The sequence below is a fragment of the Bos taurus genome, chromosome 2 (assembly GCF_002263795.3).
Source record: "Bos taurus isolate L1 Dominette 01449 registration number 42190680 breed Hereford chromosome 2, ARS-UCD2.0, whole genome shotgun sequence".
In the NCBI taxonomy this organism is placed as follows: Eukaryota; Metazoa; Chordata; class Mammalia; order Artiodactyla; family Bovidae; genus Bos; species Bos taurus.
In genome coordinates, this window is record NC_037329.1 from 77,816,849 (window position 1) to 77,836,320 (window position 19,472).

The window sequence follows — 19,472 nt, forward strand, 5'->3', positions numbered from 1 at the left end:
GAGAATATGATACTTGAGCATGTTAAACAAGGTAATACTCTTGAAGTTCTTTGCTGTGTCTTCAATGAATGGATTATAGGCAATTATGTTTCAATAAATAGAACTAGAGACATTCCAGAATCAGTTTTGGCCTGGAAAAAATAACAAAAGTATAAATGTCTTCTCAACAGGGTGATTAGATGCTAAAAATCATCAATGTGGTGAAAAACAAAACCAAACATTTTAGGTTCAGGAAGAAGAGGTTTAGTCTGAAATCTCTGGTTAGTTTCAATATGCAGTCAGTGTTGACAAAATCATTTAACTGCTATGAAAAACCTATCAGTCTTTGTTGGCTAGGTAATTTATTAAATACACCTTCTCATAAAATCCTTAGAAGAATCCTATGTGTTCACAATTGTTTCAGCCAGCTATGATGTTTTAGAGAAACAAAAATGCATGTTTATTTTCTGTGACCAGAACAATCCCAATTTTGATAGTGAATGAAAAGCCCACATACAAAGTACATTTGGGAGAGTAGTAATTCACTGTGGTTGCAGTAGAGATTTTGAGGGAGAGTGTGGGAAGAGATATGGATGTAAGAAGAACACAGAGTATTGAATCTGGATAGATTGTAACCATATTGTGAAGGCAGTAGAAGCCAGGTTCAGGAATGTGCACTTACTCTTTCAGAGAAGTCATAGCTATTAAGTGATTCTGAACTAGATGAAAACAATATGGGAGTGATTTTCTTTTGAAGACTGAATCTGATCATGGTTGTTTGTAGGTGACCTTTGATCAGATCAATTAGATATGCTTCCCAGCTCCATGTCGAAATTGTAACACTAAGTTCAAGAGTTTTTCTTCCCCTTAGCATTTGGCACATTCTGCAATTTTCTTTTAGAAACAAACTAACCCAAGTTAGTGTTCAAAGCACTGTGCCCTGGAGCTAGGTTACCAGCCTGCCACTCACTAGCTATGTGGCCTTATTTAAGTTAGTTAACCCTCAACACAAATTTTTTTCATCAGTAAAATAGGATGTTGCTTCTTCCCTTTTAAGGGAAGGTAAAATTAGCTAACAGAGGCAGAGTGCCTGGCAAAAAGGTAAACGCTCAAAATAGCTAGCTGGAATGTGTATAACTATTATTGCAATCCTAAAATATTTCTAGTCAACCTGTCATATTTTCACAAGACTTCCTCTTGCAAAGATTTATCTTCCAAATATAATTGTCCCTTAATATTCACTGGAGATTGGTTCCAGGACCCCACCCCCTGCACATTCCAAAGACTGCAGATGCTCAAATTTGTTTTATGAAAAAAAGAAGTACAGGATTATCTATATCCACAGATTCCACATCTGCAGACTTAATCAACTGGAGAGCTATTCCCATGGATACAGAGAGTTGATTATAGTCTCTTGGATTTGAACTTTATGACCTTGTTCTCATAGATACTATTTTAAAAGGACATACATTTCCATATGCAGAATCTAGAAAAATGGTGCAGATGAACCTATTTACAGGGCAGGAATAGAGATGCTGATGTAGAGAATTAATGTGTTCACACAGGGAGGGAAGGGAAGGGAAGGTTGGATAAATTGGGAGAATGGGATTGTCATACATACACTGTGCATGTGTGCATGCTAAGTCACTTTAGTTCTGTCTGACTCTTTGTGACCCTATGGACTGTAGCCAGCCAGGCTCCACTGTCCTCCTCTGTCTCTGCCAGGATTCTCCAGGCAGAATACTGGAGGTTTCCAGGAACTCCTCCAGGGATCTTCCCAACCCAGGAATTGAACCTGCATCTCTTATGTCTCCTGCACTGGCAGGTGGGTTCTTTACCACAGGCCCCACATGGGAAGCCCCATATATACACTACCATGTGTAAAATAGGTAACTAGTGAGAAGCTGCTGTATAACATAGGGAGCTTAGCTTAGTGTTTTGTGATGACTTAGAAAGGTAGTATGAGAGGATGGAAGGAAGGTCCAAGAGGGAAGGGATATATGTATGCATATGTTTGATTTATTTCATCATGCAGCAGAAACTAACAACATTGTAAGATAACTACACCCCAATTAAAAAAAAGAGATATAAATTCCCAGAAAGATCACAGTTACTAAGCTTTACAAATTTTTAATTGTAACTTAAATATTTTTGTGGTGTTTTGCTTTCCTTTTTCTCAGTATCTCTCCCTTCTGTTATGGGCACACATTTTATCAAATTACTATCATTTCTGTCTCACACGCTAGTAAAGTAATGCTCAAAATTCTGCAAGCCAGGCTTCAGCAATACATGAACTGTGAACTTCCAGATGTTCAAGCTGGTTTTAGAAAAGGCAGAGGAAACAGAGATCAAATTGCCAACATCCTCTGGAACATCAAAAAAGCAAGAAAGTTCCAGAAAAACATCTATTTCCGCTTTATTGACTATGCCAAAGCCTTTGACTGTGTGGATCACAATAAACTGTGGAAAATTCTGAAAGGGATGGGAAGACCAGACCACCTGACCTGCCTCTTGAGAAACATATGCAGGTCAGGAAGCAACAGTTAAAGTGGACATGGAACAACAGACTGGTTCCAAATAGGAAAAGGAGTACATCAAAGCTGTATATTGTCACCCTGCTTATTTCATTTCTATGCAGAGTACATCATGAGAAACACTGGGCTGGAAGAAACACAGGTTGGAATCAAGATTGCCGGGAGAAATATCAATAATCTCAGATAGGCAGATGACACCACCCTTATGGCAGAAAGTGAAGAGGAACTAAAAAGCCTCTTGATGAAAGTGAAGAGTGAAAAAGTTGGCTTAAAGCTCAACATTCAGAAAACTAAGATCATGGCATCTCGTCCCATCACTTCATGGGAAATAGATGGGGAAACAGTGGAAACAGTGTCAGACTTTATTTTTGGGGGCTCCAAAATCACTGCAGATGGTGACTGCAGCCATGAAATTAAAAGACTCTCCTTGGAAGCAAAGTTATGACCAACCTAGAAAGCATATTGAAAAGCAGAGACATTACTTTGGCAACAAACGTGTCTAGTCAAGGCTATGGTTTTTCCAGTGGTCATGTATGGATGTAAGAGTTGGACTGTGAAGAAGGCTGAGCGCCAAAGAATTGATGCTTTTGAACTGTGGTGTTGGAGAAGACTCTTGAGAGTCCCTTGGACTGCAAGGAGATCCAACCAGTCCATTCTGAAGGAGATCAGCCCTGGGATTTCTTTGGAAGGAATGATGCTAAAGCTGAAACTCCAGTACTTTGGCCACCTCATGCGAAGAGTTGACTCATTGGAAAATCCTCTTATGCTAGGAGGGATTGGGGCCAGGAGCAGAAGGGGATGACAGAGGATGAGATGGCTGGATGGCATCACCATCTTGATGGACATGAGTTTGAGTGAACGCTGCGTGTTGGTGATGGATAGGGAGGCCTGGCGTGCTGCAGTTCATGGGGTTGCAAAGACTTGGACACAACTGAGCGACTGAACTGAACTGACTGTCTCAGAGCTTCAGAAATGTGCTAGTTTAGGAAACTAACTTAGCGGTAATACCCCTAGGGCTTGTGACAAAGCACAATAACTATAACACAATCTTTAATTTCTAACCCTAAAGCCAAAAACTGCAATTTGACTATTTCTCTGTATCAGAGGCACAGTATTTGCAACAGCCCTCTTTGATATTTTCACCCTGCCATTCCATATTACCATAACCAGAAATCACATCAGGTCTGCAGGAATATTGTTTCTGTTGTAACATCTCAACTTCCTTGCTCTGCTTTAACCTGAAAGTAGGACAGGGAGCAGAATTCTCTGGGTAATTGCCTTTCAAATTGTGTGTTCTCTTCCAGAATTAGGGTTGCCAACTAAAGAATACTGCTTACCTCCCAGCTCTACAAGGATGAAGTCACTGGCCTCTGCAGTTGCTGGCCTTCAATACCTCTTGAAAGAAGTTCAGGGCAGAGATCAGGAATGAGGCATTCTGTGCTCTGGGAAAAAGTAGCAGAGAAGACCTTCAGAAAGTTAAAATTTTTTGAAAAAGAAAATTGTATGAACCCAGTTTCTTGCTCTTATTTTCAGAAAAACACTGCAATCATTAATGATGTCTGCTCCTCGTGACTTTCTACCAAGATGTCTACTTGAGTGCATGTATCCCCCCTTTATCAAAATAATATATTCATTGACCTCTCCCACTGCTTCTTTGGAGAAGATCCTCAGAGGTTTCTGAGAGGCTGGCTCCCAGACTATTGTTCTCAGTAAGTCTCAAATAAAATCAAACTCACAACTCCCATATTGTGCTTTTTTTTTTTTTTTTTTTTCAGATGACAAGGTCAATGAAAAAGTGAGCTGGGCCAGGGATTAATAGTCAACAGAACTGCATGGCTTTCCATATGTACCTGGAAGTGCCAAAATAAGCTTTCATTTGAATGATTTTGAATAGAAATATAAATTCAAAAGTGCTTAAAGTAAATAAGTACCCTCACCTTAATGAACATATTTCACTCTTTTCCTAAAGAGACTTGTTGTCCCTAGAAATATCTCTTACTCTTGTCTGTCTGAGTCTGTTGATGGACTCAGCTATCCAGGCTTGTTTGCCTCAGACTAAATGCTATACTATTGATTTAGAGTCCCTGGGTCTGCTTTTTATTTGTTTATTTAATCTCTCTGCTTATTAGATTTTTCTTTTAGCTTTGCCCTTTTTCTCTTATATCTGGGCTGCTAAGCAGTCCTGTTTACCCCACATACATCCCCACTGCATATTTTAACTTGTGCTTCTAATAAATTATTCTATAAGGTGGGAAATTCAGCAACCACCTCCTGTGAGCTATAACAGACAGGGGAAAAAAGTCTCTGTGTAAAGGCTTGAGAATTCTTTTATTTTATTTTTATTTATTTATTTTGAGTAATAGCTGTTTCCTTCTTATACTCATCTTTGTGATTCAATTCCCACTGTCTCCCACCTGGACAGTTGACACCGCCTCCCAGCTGATCTCTCCATCTCACTTTCTTCTCTGCAATTCTTTCCTAACAAGACTGATAATTGCAATATGATCATGGTGCTTTTCTACATAAAATCCTTTGGAGGCTTTCCACTGATAAACAATAAAATCCAAGCTCTCTGCATGACATTTAAGCTCCTACAAGCTCCGTCTCCTTTCTACCTTGCAGATTTATATCTGCCTCACTAGAAACTCATATGCACTAGAAACACTGAAAAGTGTTAGTTTTTCCTTAAAATATATGAAGGCTTGCCTCATCTCTAAGCCTTCAAGTGCAATATAATCTCTGTCTAGAATATTTCTCCTTTTCCTCCACTGGCTTGACATCTAGGTGTTATTGAGAACACAGCCTGGGGTTGCCTGTCTGTGCATTTGTAATTTTGTGATTTAATTGCCATTTTACTCATTCTCCTCTCCTGGGCCTTAGGCTTCCTGAAGGCAGACGCTGTACCTGGCAGAGGGAAGCTCTGACCTGCATAGTAGGACCCCAGGGGTCCTTCAGGCTCACATGTGCCTCCCACTAGATCTGGGTTGAAAATTCTCAGTCCTGTGAGGCTTCTCTGGACCTCCACACCTCTGCATGATATATAAACACTTCCTTATGGGTAAAGGTGTGTCACCAGGTTCATGCACCTAAGGGGCTCCAGGTATTTTTTTTTTCCTTTGTTTCTGTCAAGCTTTCATATCTATGGAAGATGTTGTCAACTGTTGGTGAGCCTCTCTCTCATAAACTTAGATCTTCTTTTTTTTTTTAATTTTATTTTATTTTTAAACTTTATAAATTGTATTAGTTTTGCCAAATATCAAAATGAATCCACCACAGGTATACATGTGTTCCCCATCCTGAACCCTCCTCCCTCCTCCCTCCCCATACCATCCCTCTGGGTCGTCCCAGTGCACTAACCCCAAGCATCCAGTATCGTGCATCGAACTTGGACTGGCAACTCGTTTCATACATGATATTATACATGTTTCAATGCCATTCTCCCAAATCTTCCCACCCTCTCCCTCTGCAACAGAGTCCATAAGACTGTTCTATACATCAGTGTCTCTTTTGCTGTCTCATACACAGCATCTTTCTAAATTTCATATATATGTGTTAGTATACTGTATTGGTGTTTTTCTTTCTGGCTTACTTCACTCTGTATAATAGGCTCCAGTTTCATCCACCTCATTAGAACTGATTCAAATGTATTCTTTTTAATGGCTGAGTAATACTCCATTGTGTATATGTACCAACTTAGATCTTCTTAAGAGGAGGAAATTTGTTTGATTTTACTTTTTTATTATCTGGGTTACAGTGTTACCTATCAGTTCAGTTCAGTTCAGTTCAGTCACTCAGTCGTGTCCAACTCTTTGCGACCCCATGAACTGCAGCACGCCAGGCCTCCTTGTCCATCACCAACACCTGGAGTTCACTCAGACTCAGTCTATCGAGTCAGTGATGCCATCCAGCCATCTCACACTCTGTCGTACCCTTCTCCCCCTGCCCCCAGTCCCTCCCAGCATCAGAGTTTTTCCAATGAGTCAACTCTTCGCATGGGGTGGCCAAAGTATTGGAGTTTCAGCTTTAGCATCATTTCTTCCAAAGAACACCCAGGACCTAGCCTTTCAGAATGGACTGGGTGGATCTCCTTGCAGTCCAAGGGACTCTCAAGAGTCTTCTCCAATACCACAGTTCAAAAGCATCAATTCTTCAGCACTCAGCTTTCTTCACAGTCCAACTCTCACATGCATACATGACTACTGGAAAAACCATAGCCTTGACTAGACGGACCTTTGTTGGCAAAGTAATGTCTCTGCTTTTGAATATGCTATCTAGGTTGGTCATAACTCCTGCATAGTGAGCCTTGAACTCCTGAATCATAATCTCTCAGAATATACCCCAGGAATTAGACACTTCTAGAAATTTTCCGAGTGACTCTGATAATCAACAATTGGCATATATATTAAAAAGTGACTGTGTGTTTTCCTCTTGTATCCATCATTTATTTATGCTGCAACATTATTGAACAACTGGCCATTTATTATGGCAGAGGCTGTGGCTGTATGAGTGAATGAAGCAGGAATGTTCTTGAACTCTTAAAGCTCACAGTCCAAAAATTTAAAAACATGTTACACTTATTCTTACACAGTGAGATAAATGCCAAGAAAAGCATAATCAAGGCATCAATTTGACAATCAAAGGGGAAGATCTGATGGGGGGAAAGACTGAGGGTAGGAGGAGAAGGGGATGACAGAGGACAAGACAGTAGAAGGGCATCACTGACTCAATGGACATCAGTTTGAGCAACTCCAACAGATGGGGAAAGACAGGAGAACTGGTATTGCTGCAGTCCGTGGGGTGAAAAGAGTTGGACATGACTGAGCGATGGAACAAAAACAACCAGGGAAGATCTACCTGTAAGGTCAGACTTGACTGACACAATTGCATCAACTATGGGATTAACAGGAGTTTTTTTCATTTTTTTTTCTTTTAGCAAAGTTAAGAGCATACATAAAGAAGACTGAGCAGCAGTGAGAAATGATGCTTTCAAACTGTGGTGCTGAAGACTCTTGAGAGTTCCTTGGACAGCAAGGATTTCAATCAAATAAATCCTAAAGGATATCAAACCCTGAAAATTCATTGGAAGGACTGATGCTGAAGTTGAAACTACAATACTTTGGCCACTTGATGTGAAGGGCCGACTCATTAGAAAAGACTCTGATGTGAAAGTTTGAGGGCACGAGGAGAAGGGGATGACAGAAGATGAAATAGTTGGATGGCATTATGACTCAACGGAGATGACTTTGAGCAAGCTCCAGGATGTAGTGAAGGACAGAGAAGTCTGGCATGAAGGAGAGTGAACCCTGAAGTCCATATGGTCTCAAAGAGTCAGACAAGATTTAGGAATTGAACAACAGCAATAAAAAGCATCAGTTCAGTTCAGTCTCTCGGTTGTGTCTGACTCTTGGTGACCCCATGGACTACAGAAGGCCAGGCTTCCCTGTCCATTGCCATCTCTCACATCTATACATGACTACTGGAAAAACCATAGCCTTGAATAGACAGACATTTTTTGGCAAAGCAATGTCTCTGCTTTTTGATATGCAGTCTAGGTTGGTCATAAGCTTTTCTTCCAAGGAGCAAGCATGTGTTAAATTCATGGCTTCAGTCACCATCTGCAGTGATTTTGGAGCCCAAAAATAAAGTCTGTTACTGTTTTCATTGTTTCCCCATCTATTTGACATGAAGTTATGTGACTGAATGCCATGATCTTAGTTTTCTGAATGTTGAGTTTTAAGCTGACTTTTTCACTCTCCTTTTTCACTTTCATCAAGAGGCTCTTTAGTTTTCCCTTGCTTTCTGCCATAAGGTTGGTGTCATGTGCATATATGAGATTACTGATATTTTTCCTGGAAATCTTGATTCCAGCTTGTGCTTCATATAGTCCAGCATTGTGCAAGATGTATTCTGCATATAAGTTAAATAAGCTGGGTAACAATATACAACCTTGATGTAGTCCTTTCCCGATTTGGAACCAGTCTGTTGTTCCATGTCCATTCTAACTGTTGCTTTTTGACCTGCATACAGATTTCTCAGGAGGAATTTAAAGTGGTCTGGTATTCCCATCTCTTTAAGAAATTTCCACAGTTTGTTGTGATCCACACAGTCAAAGGACTTGGTGTAGTCAATAAAGTAGAAGTAGACGTTTTTCTGAAACTCTCTTGCTTTTTCCATGATTCAAGGGATGTTGACAATTTGATCTTTCTCTGCCTTTTCTAAGTCCAGCTTGAACATCTCTGGAAGTTCACAGTTCACATACTGTTGAAGCCTGGCTTGGAGAATTTTGAGCATTACTTTGCTAACATGTGAGATGAGTGCAATTGTGTGGCAGTTGGAACATTCTTTGGTGTTACCTTTCTTTGGGATTGGAATGAAAACTGACCTTTTCCAGTCCTGTGGCCAGTGCTGAGTTTTCCAAATTTGCTGGCATACTGAGTAGCACTTTCAAGGCATCATCTTTTACAACTTGAAATAGCTAAACTGGAATCCCATCACGTCCAGTCTAGCTTGCTCATAGTGATGCTTCCTAAGGCTCACTTGTCTTTGCATTACATAATGTCTGGCTCTAGGTGAGTGATCACACCATCGTGGTTATCTGCATCATGAATGTCTTTCCTGTATAGTTGTTCTGTGTATTCTTGCCACCTCTTTTTAATATCTTCTGGTTCTGTTAGGTCCATAGCATTTCTGTCCTTTATTGTGCCCATCTTTCCATGAAATATTTCCTTGGTTACTGTAATTTTCTTGAAGCAATCTCTAGTCTTTCCCATTCTATTGTTTTCCTCTATTTCTTTGCATTGATGTGAGGAAGGCTTTCTTATCTCTCCTTGCTATTCTTTGGAACTCTACATTCAAATGGGTGTATCTATCCTTTTCTCCTTTGCCTTTAGCTTCTCTTCTTTTCTCCACTATTTGTAAGGCCTCCTCAGACAACCATTTTGCCTTTTTGCATTTCTTTTTCTTGGGGATGGTGTTGATCACTGCCTCATGTACAACGTCATGATCCTCCCTCGCTAGTTCTTCAGGCACTCTATCAGATCTAGTCCCTTGAATCTGTTTGTCACTTCCACTGTATATTTGAACGGGATTTGTTTTAGGTCCTACCTGAATGGTCTAGTGGTTTTCCTTGTTTTCTTCAATTTAAGTCTGAATTTTGCAATAAGGGATTCACGATCTGAGTCACAGTCAGTTCCCGACCTCGTTTTTGCTGACTGTATAGAGCTTCTCCATCTTTGGCTGCAAAGAATATAATCAGTCTGATTTCAATATTGACCATCTGGTGATATCCATGTATACTGTCTTCTCTTGTGTTGTTGGAAGATGCTGTTATGACTGATGCATTCTCTTGGGAAAACTCTGTTAGCCTTTGTCCTGCTTCATTCTGTAGTCCAAGGCCAAATTTGTGTGTTACTTCCTACTTTTGCATTCCATTCCCCTATAATGAAAAGGACATCTTTTTTTGGTGTTAATTCTAGAAAGTCTTGTAGACATTCTGTCATTTTTGAGACTGCACTCAAGAACTGTATTTCAGACTCTTTTGTTGACTGTAAGGGCTAGTCCATTTCTTCTAATGGCTTCTTGCCCACAGTAGTATATATAATGGTCATCTGAAATAAGTTCACCCATTCCAGTCCATTTTAGTTCACTGATTCCTAAGCTGTCGATATTCACTCTTGCCATCTCCTATTTGACCCGTTCCAATTTGCCTTGATTCATGGACCTAACATTCCAGGTTCCTACGCAATATTGTTCTTTATAGCATCAGATTTTACTTCCATCACCATTCACATCCACAACTAGGTATTCTTTTTTTATTTGGCTCTGTCTCTTCATTCTTTCTGGAGTTATTTCCCCACTCTTCTCCTGTACTATATTGGGCACCTACTGACCTGGGAAGTTCATCTTTCAGTGTCCTATCTTTTTGCCTTTTCATACTGTTCATGGGGTTCTCAAGGCAAGAATACTGAAATGGTTTTCCATTCCCTTCTCCAGTTGACCATATTTTGTCAGAACTCTCCACCACGATGTATCTGTCTTGGGTGGCCCTACATGGCATGGCTTGTAGTTTCATTGACTTAGACAAGGCTATGGTCCATGGGATCAGTATGGTTAGTTTTCTGTGATTGTGCTTATCATTCTGTCTGTCCTCTGATGGATAAGGATAAAAGGCTTATGGAAGCTTCCTGATGGGAGAGACTGACTGAGGAGGAAACTGGGTCTTGTTCTGATAAGTGGGGCCATTCTCAGTAAAACTTTAGCCTAATTTTTTGTTGATGGGCAGGGCTGTGTTCCCTCCCTGTTGTTTGACCTGAGTCCAAACTATAGTGGAGTTACTGAAGATAATGGTGACCTCCTTCAAAAGATCACATGCAGGCACTGCTGCACTAGTGCCCCCGACCCTGCAGCAGGCCACTGCTGACCCACACCTCTGCCGGAGACTCCTGGACGCTCATGGCCAATTTTGGGACAGTCTCTTGTGGGGTCACTGCTCCTTTCTCCTGGGTCCTGGTGTGCATAAGGTTTCATTTGTGCCCTCCAAGAGTCTATTTCCCCAGTCTTGTGTAAGTTCTGAAAACTCTATTTTGGGGTTAATGGTGCGACCTCCTCCAATAGGGCTAATGACACAACCTGTTCTACTGCACCCAGATCCCCTGCCCCTGGGACAGGCCACTGCCAACCCTTACCTCTGCAAGAAACATTCAAGCATTCAAGGTTAGGTCTGGCACAGTCTCTGTGGGGTCTCCTGGTGCACACAAGATTTTGTTTGAGCATCTCTGGAGGGCATGAGGTTTGATTCTTTCACCCCTCCTCCAGTCTTGCTGTGACTTCTCCTTTGTCCTTGAACATTGGATATCTCTTTTTGGTGGGACACAACATTCTCCTCTGGATGGTTATTCAGCAGAGAGTTGTAATTTTGGAGTTCTTTCAGGAGAAGATGAGTGCACATCTTTCTATTCCACCATCTCCAAATGGAGCAGATGGTTTGGAAACATAATGCTAAGTTGCCATTGCCTGATTTCTTTGCCCCTGCTGTGTTCTTTTCCTAAAATCGACCATAATTGCTTCTTTTCAATCCAGCGATGATTACAAATCCAGATTCTCTGGACAGGAACGAGCAGAAAAAGCCACTCAAAGCAAGATGACCAGGAGCTGACTGTCTCTTTCTCAATTTCTTTGTTCTTCCTGGCACTTGGCAAAGTGATCTGCTACTGATAATCAGTGAAATTACGTGGGACTGGCAGTGTGAAATTTCACCAAGAGCTGCAGTTTCTAGCGCCAGGCTTTGCACCTCCACAGCTCAGTATGCATCAGTCTGGAGCTTTAGACTTAGCAGAAAAGAATAAATAGGATACGCAAATGCTATCCCCAAATTTCTAAATTATGCCTCCTCCCTGAATCTATCCCCTTTGGTAACCATACTTTTGTTTTCTATGTCTGTGCATTTGTTTCTGTTTTGTATAGGTCAATTTTTTAGATTCCACATATAAGGGATATCATACGATGTTTTTCTTTCTGTCTTACTCCACTTAGCCTGATGCTCTCTAGGTCCATCCATGTTGCTAAAAATATCACTATACACACTACCATATAATACAATAGATACACACAAGGACCTACTGCTATAGGACAGAAGTGAAGTCACTCAGTCATGTCCAACTCTTTGTGACCCCATGGACTGTAGCCTAGCAGGCTCCTCCATCCATGGGATTTTTCAGGCAAGAGTACTGGACTGGATTGCCATTTCCTTCTCCAGGGGATTTTCTTGACCCAGGGATCGAACCCAAGTCTCCCACATTGTAGGCAGACACTTTACTGTCTGAGCCAGCAGGGAACTCCTGTGTATAGGACAGAAACCTATGATCAGTATTTTGTAATAATTTATATGGGATCAGATCATGTCAGATCAGTCGCTCAGTCATGTCCGACTCCTTGTGACCCCATGAATCGCAGCACACCAGGCCTCCCTGTCTATCACCAACTCCCAGAGTTCACTCAGACTCACGTCCATCGAGATGGTGATGCCATCCAGCCATCTCATCCTCTGTCGTCCCCTTCTCCTCTTGCCCCCAATCCCTCCCAGCATCAGAGCCTTTTCCAATGAGTCAACTCTAAACATGAGGTGGCCAAAGTACTGGAGTTTCAGCTTTAGCATCATTCGTTCCAAAGAAATCCTAGAGCTGATCTCCTTCAGAATGGACTGGTTGGATCTCCTTGCAGTCCAAGGGACTCTCAAGAGTCTTCTCCAATACCACAGTTCAAAAGCATCAATTCTTCGGCGCTCAGCCTTCTTCACAGTCCAACTCTCGCATCCATACATGACCACAGGAAAAACCATAGCCTTGACTAGACGAATCTTTGTTGGCAAAATAATGTCTCTGCTTTTGAATATGCTATCTAGGTTGGTCATAACTTTCCTTCCAAGGAGTAAGCATCTTTTAATTTCATGGCTGCAGTCACCATCTGCAGTGATTTTGGAGCCCCCCAAAATAAAGTCTGACACTGTTTCCACTGTTTCCCCATCTATTTCCCATGAAGTGATGGGACCAGATGCCATGATCTTCGTTTTCTGAATGTTGAGCTTTAAGCCAAATTTTTCACTCTCTACTTTCACTTTCATCAAGAGGCTTTTGAGTTCGTCTTCACTTTCTGCCATAAGGGTGGTGTCATCTGCATATCTGAGGTTATTGATATTTCTCCCAGCAATCTTGATTCCAGCTTGTGTTTCTTCCAGTCCAGCGTTTCTCATGATGTACTCTGCATATAAGTTAAATAAACAGGGTGACAATATACAGCCTTGATGTACTCCTTTTCCTTTTTGGAACCAGTCTGTTGTTCCATGTCCAGTTCTAACTGTTGCTTCCTGACCTGCATACAAATTTCTCAAGAGACAGATCAGGTGGTCTGGTATTCCCATCTCTTGAAGAATTTTCCACAGTTTATTGTGATCCACACAGTCAAAGGCTTTGGCATAGTCAATAAAGCAGAAATAGATGTTTTTCTGGAACTCTCTTACTTTTCCCATGATCTAGCGGATGTTGGCAATTTGATCTCTGGTTCCTCTGCCTTTTCTAAAACCAACTTGAACATCAGGAAGTTCACGGTTCACATATTGCTGAAGCCTGCCTTGGAGAATTTTGAGCATTACTTTACTAGCATGTGAGATGAGTGCAATTGTGCGGTAGTTAAGAGCCTTACAAATTTTGGGATCTTTCCAATGACCCTAGTGGCTAGAAGAGGAAGTAAAAATGGGAGAGTGTCATGTGATGAGGTGATCAGGGGAAAGCTAAGCAAATACAAGTTTATAGTCTAACCCAACAGCACTGAGAGGAAGTTTCTTTAATTGACCTCTGCAACAGGGGTGCTTTGGAGGTTGACCCACTCAGTATTCAACCCTTTGTGATATTGCCAAAATTAGAAAACCAGTGATAATTCTTAGAATCCAGGGTTTCTAGAAATGCTATTTATTCATTAAATGGATGATACCGACTATAGATGTTTTAACATTTCAATGGCTTTATCTTTTGTTTTCAGCAGTTGAGAAATTCTCCTCCAATTTGTAACTGGGACTAGTGTGTTAGGAGTTAATGCCTTCTATCAATTTCTACTCTTTTATCCAAGTATAGGAGTGAAACATGGAATGGAATTTTCCTTGAGTAGACATTTTCAAGGTACTTCAAATGTACCTGAATCTCCATCATATGTCATATGTCAAATTCTAAATCCTTTGACATATGATCAAAACAATTAAACAAGCTAGGATAGATGCATCTCCTTCTGTCTCCTGTATACCAAATTCTATAGCTTGGACAATTACTAGGTGTTTATTCATTCCATCATACCTCTTCTTTCCAGCATTTTCAGTACCTTATCCCTCTCTCTTTTATTTTATTTTTCTTTATTTTAAGCTCAGGACACCCTAGTCTTGAGTCAATGTTAAAAATCATAATTTGCATATCATTGGTTATTTTATCAACCAATACAATTTGCAACTTGCTCTTATAAAGGCATCCAGAATTTGCAAATATTTATTCTGAAAATAATTTTCTGAGCAGTCCAATATTTTCAATACAAATGTGTTTAACTAATATTACAACAAAAGCATCTCAGTGTTCATATAAGTAGTTAGTCAAGCTGGTTTCACGTCAGTATCAATAAAACTATAGCTTTATTTATTTATTTTCTCTATTTCATCAATATTTTATTACTTAGTAAGCACTGTACATTTTACATTGTTACTCAACATATCATAGATTTTAACATACTGCAAATATTACACTAAATGCTTTAGATTTCAATCATCAAGATGATCAAAATTAAATAGGATATTAGATAAAGCAGTCCAATGTTTGTACATAGTAATGTCTTAATAAACAGTTGCTATTTTAATTAATATCATTATTTCCTCAAATACAACTATACAAGAATGTTCTCAAAAGACTCTTGTTAACTGTTTCATGAAAAATGCAGGGAAGTTTGGCCCCAAATTGAATGGATTCAAATATTTGAAAAAACAGTCTTAAGTAAAATAGACACCATACTCAAAACAATTATTCACCATTAACACTTGAAGATCTAATATGCAGGAAGTAAAAATGAAAGTAAAAGAGAAACTCATGGTTAGGCATTTTTCCTGGGGGTTTCCTCATTGTTTCCTGCTATCATTGAACTGGTAAAATTTTGTTCTATTTTTATAGATGTTAAAACTGAGACTCAGATATAAAAGTGAGTCGTATAGTAAGAAACTGAACTAAGACTCAAACAGAAAGCTCTAATTAGCCTAATATCACATGTAAAGTCTCTAGTCTCTTGATTACCTAATTGTATACACCACTCTATACCATGTAGAGCCCTATGGGCTTTCCACTGGCACATAGTCATGTTTTCTCACAATGAAACTCTAGCATTTTCGTAGGTGACTGTGCATGATGTGTATAAATTTTCAAACTTTTTTATAAGCAGAAACCCTTATTAATCATAATTAAGGAATTTATATTCTATTTTTGAAGATGGGGACACCCTCTTACATTTTTTTAATTTTCATTCTACAGATAAATTTTATTATTTTTTTTCTTTTTTTAAAGTTGGTTATCTATTGTACAGTGTGTACATGGCATTCGTAAACTCCCAGTCTATCTCTCCCCTTGCCTTTCCTCCAGTAACCATAAGTTCATTCTCTAAGTCTGTTTCTGCTTTGTAAATAAGTTCATTTGTATCATTATTTTTTAGATCCCACATATAGGCGATATCATATAATATGTATCTTTCTCTGTCTTACTTCACTTAGTATGAAATCCGTAATCTCCAAGTCCATCCACATTGCTCCAAATAACATTACCTCATTCTTTTAAATGGCTGAGTAATATTCTACTGAATCTATGTACTATACCATCTTTATCCATTTCTCCCTTGATGGACGTTTAAGTTATTTCCATGTCCTTGCTATTGTAAACAGTACCGCGATGAACAGTGGTGTCCATGTATCCTTTTAATCCATGCTTTTCTCTGGGTATATGCTCAGGAGTGAGATTGCTGAATCATATGATAACTCTCTATTTGACTTAAATGTTTTGATATTTAAATCCTTTATTCTTGTTACAAGTATATTGTGTTTGAATACTATCTATCAGTATATTCCAGGAACAGGTTTGAATCTATCTTGGAGGGGTTTAGTCTGGGTAATTTTAGACTATTTCAAATCAAAATGGAAAGACCCAAAGAAAGTCAAATTAACTGAAGTTATCAAAGTTGCAAATCTAACAGGGATTGAACTTAAGTTAGATTGAGAATATAAAGGTAGAATAAATAATCAGAACTATAGTCACAGGAAGCAGACAAATAATCACTGAATCTTTTTGACTGTACATCTTCAAAAGACAAATGCAAGCATCTCCACCAAATATGTACTACTGTCAAGTAAGTTATATTATCTGTATTATAAAACATATAAAATCAGAATGGTTTAAATCTGAGCTAAATATGAAATTAGCAACACATATATAAAATTATGCCAGTCATTTTTACTTTCTATTATCATTTGCTAATTGTTTCAGGCACAAAATATACCCAAAGCACACTTTGTTCATAACAGTGAATGCAAGCTTGTATTTCAAACACTCTTCTAGATAATTTTGTCACTTGATCATCAAGTAGCAGTTAATGAGATTACATCAGGAACTGGAGGACATATTCTTCTGGACACTAGAGAGAGGGCAGTCCTGCTGATACCTCAATTCCAGATGTCTGGCCTCATGAACTGTAAGAGAATAATAGTCCATGTGTTAAGCCAAATTTGAGGCATCTTGTTATGGCAGCCACAGGAAACTAATACTGGGGTCAAGTGTAAAATGAAAGACCACTGTTTAAAAATCAGAACAAGTAAATGTGGGAAGTAATGGACCTGATTTAATGACTTTTCAGTGAGCAGTGGGACTAGACTTTATGAAAGTCTTACAAAAATGAGCTGGTTCCTGAAAAGTTCAAGGATAAGCTTTCACATCCTGGGATGAAGTAGATACAAAGGCATCTTGTGTATGCTTAAAATCTTATCAGAGATGATTCATATTCTTATCATTTTATTTCCTTCTCACAAAAGATGTCTGAGGTTTAATATACACTTCCCTTCTTACAAGAGGAAAATTGAGGCTCATATATAACAAATAACGACTGTGATCAAAGACATTGTGAATTGCAGGGTCAGAATTATGTCCTAGGTCTTCTGATTCCAGGTCATATTTATATGACATGACCTCAATAGCCCTTGGTTTCTTCTTCTCTAGAGGAGTAACATGAATGACATGCCTTTGCAGGTCCATTGCAGATTCATTCTGTTACTGACCTGGGTTCTTGACCTTCCTTAATCAATAGAAATTGGTAAGAGGCCAGGCAGGAAGTTCAGGCAGGGCATTATTGGGGTTCCTGCTACAGCAGGAGGGAGCAAAAACAAGAAAGAATTTCCCTTGATCACTTGCTGGCAGGAGTGGACAGCCAGCTCCGTATAGGGGTGAGCCCAGAGGCAGACTCAGGGCTGAGGCTGGAGAGGTCGTTTAAGTGCTTTGCACCCTTAGGTGGTGCTGAATGCAGGATGCATTCACAGTGCACTATTTTTGCTCCTGGCTTTTCAAAATTGGCAGTTGAACTTTTGGTCTTTTTATGTTTTGTTGTCCATAATTTACCCCAACTGCACATGCATGCAGTCACTTTTAGTCCCTTATAGTTTTTTTTTTTTCTTTTTCCTGTCATTGTGTTGCTCAAGGAGACATCTATCCAGGTGCAAGCACTTCAGCAATGGCCCCAGGTCTCAGGTGCCAGTCTGTCTTAATTTTATAGAGTGTACAGATTTGGTGGTAAATGGGAAGATGTTCGTCCACTCTGAATGGCAGTTTCCCCTGTATATACAGAAAGTGAGTGTGATTGGCATTAATTCTTATAACTTCCTACACTGAAGTGAATCAACGATGTTCCACTACTACTGTTTCCATATAAGAAAAATTCACACAATCTCTTTAAAAGAACTAAACAAAGATTTTTCAAGATTGCATTGTAACATATAATGTTTAAAACTGACCCTTAACATTCCCAGAAGTTAAACATCTTTCTCCAAATCCTAAAGATTTCACATACTATTTTCACCTTTGATATACTTTTCAGGGATGGCTTTATGTCATCCCATTAACTAGTGGCAGGATGGATGTGAAATGCTGGATTGGGCTGGAAAAATCACAAGCTGGAATCAAGATTGCTGGGAGAAATATCCACAATCTCAGATATGCAGATGGTAACATTCTAAGGGCAGAAAATGAAGAGGAACTAAAAAGTGTTTTGATCAGGGTGAAAATAAGAGTGAAAATGTTGACTTAAAACTCAACATTCAAAAGATGAAGATCATGGCGTCTGGTCCCATCACTTCATGGCATATAGATGGGGAAACAATGGAAACAGTGACAGACTTTATTTTCAGGGGCTCCAAAATCACTGTGGATGGTGACTGGAGCCAGGAAATTAAAAGATGCTTCCTCCTTGGAAGAACAGCTATGACAAACCTAGACAACTTATTAAAAAGCAGAGACATTGCTTTGCCTACAAAGGTCTATATATTCAAAGCTAAGGCTTTTCCAATAGTCATGTATGGATATGAGAGTTGGACTATAAAAAAGGCTGACAACTGAAGAATTGATGCTGGGATAGAGTCAAAAAATATCCATCAAAAACCCAGGAAGTGCCACAACTTTTATCAAATTTCAGAAATCAGCAAGATGTGCAAGTTACATCAGGCATGTTGGAAGTCACCCAGTGGGAGCACTAGATTTGTGGGCAGAGGGTAGAAGAGGCCTATGGAGCCTCTTGAGAGTGCACATACAGAAAAACTGTAACTCAGTGTAATGGGACCTCAACATCAGGTAGTATGGGCTGGCCATGTGGAGCTTTGTGCCTGGTCATTCTGGCCCATAAAAAAAGTAGAAGTCCCAGCAAACATTCAAGAAGTTTCTGATAAAGTGATAACTACTCAGCTTTTTTTGTGTGGCATTCAGGATTAAGACTTTGAACCTAAAAAACCAACAAACAGAACTTCTAGAACAACCCAGAGCCTCTGTCATAGCTGATCCAAAGAACTTGTGGAAAGATGAGCTCTAAAATACCCTTCTTGGGGTTTGGTTACATTGAAAAGGACCAAAAGCAGAACACAAAGATGAGGTTAAAAGAACAAGCAAACCCAGTGGGTAGCAAGGAAGACAGTGGTAAAATTCCAACTTAGTGGGCTTATTTCCCTTCCTTTGTGCCTTGCAGAAGCTGGGCAGAACTTTGCAACAACGAGGACAATGAATACACCGGGTAGTTAGAGTGAGTGGGACTCCAGGGCAGGGAAAAAAAGGATGGATGTTATAAAGGCAATCATAAGTTAGAGAGCAGAGCTGAGTCCAACAGGACAGCATCAGGAGAAAGACATGCTGCCATTCAGGG

The 19,472-nt window shown here is 39.6% G+C and overlaps 1 long non-coding RNA gene across 1 annotated transcript in view; it reads right to left on the minus strand.

The window, feature by feature from the left end:
• LOC112442359 (uncharacterized) overlaps nt 1-19,472 on the minus strand; it is an 87,672-nt gene that overhangs the window by 36,091 nt on the left and 32,109 nt on the right. Inside the window, exon 2 of the long non-coding RNA XR_003030471.2 lies at nt 3,851-3,955. This is a non-coding gene — a long non-coding RNA (uncharacterized lncRNA). The remainder of the gene's footprint in view (nt 1-3,850; nt 3,956-19,472) is intronic.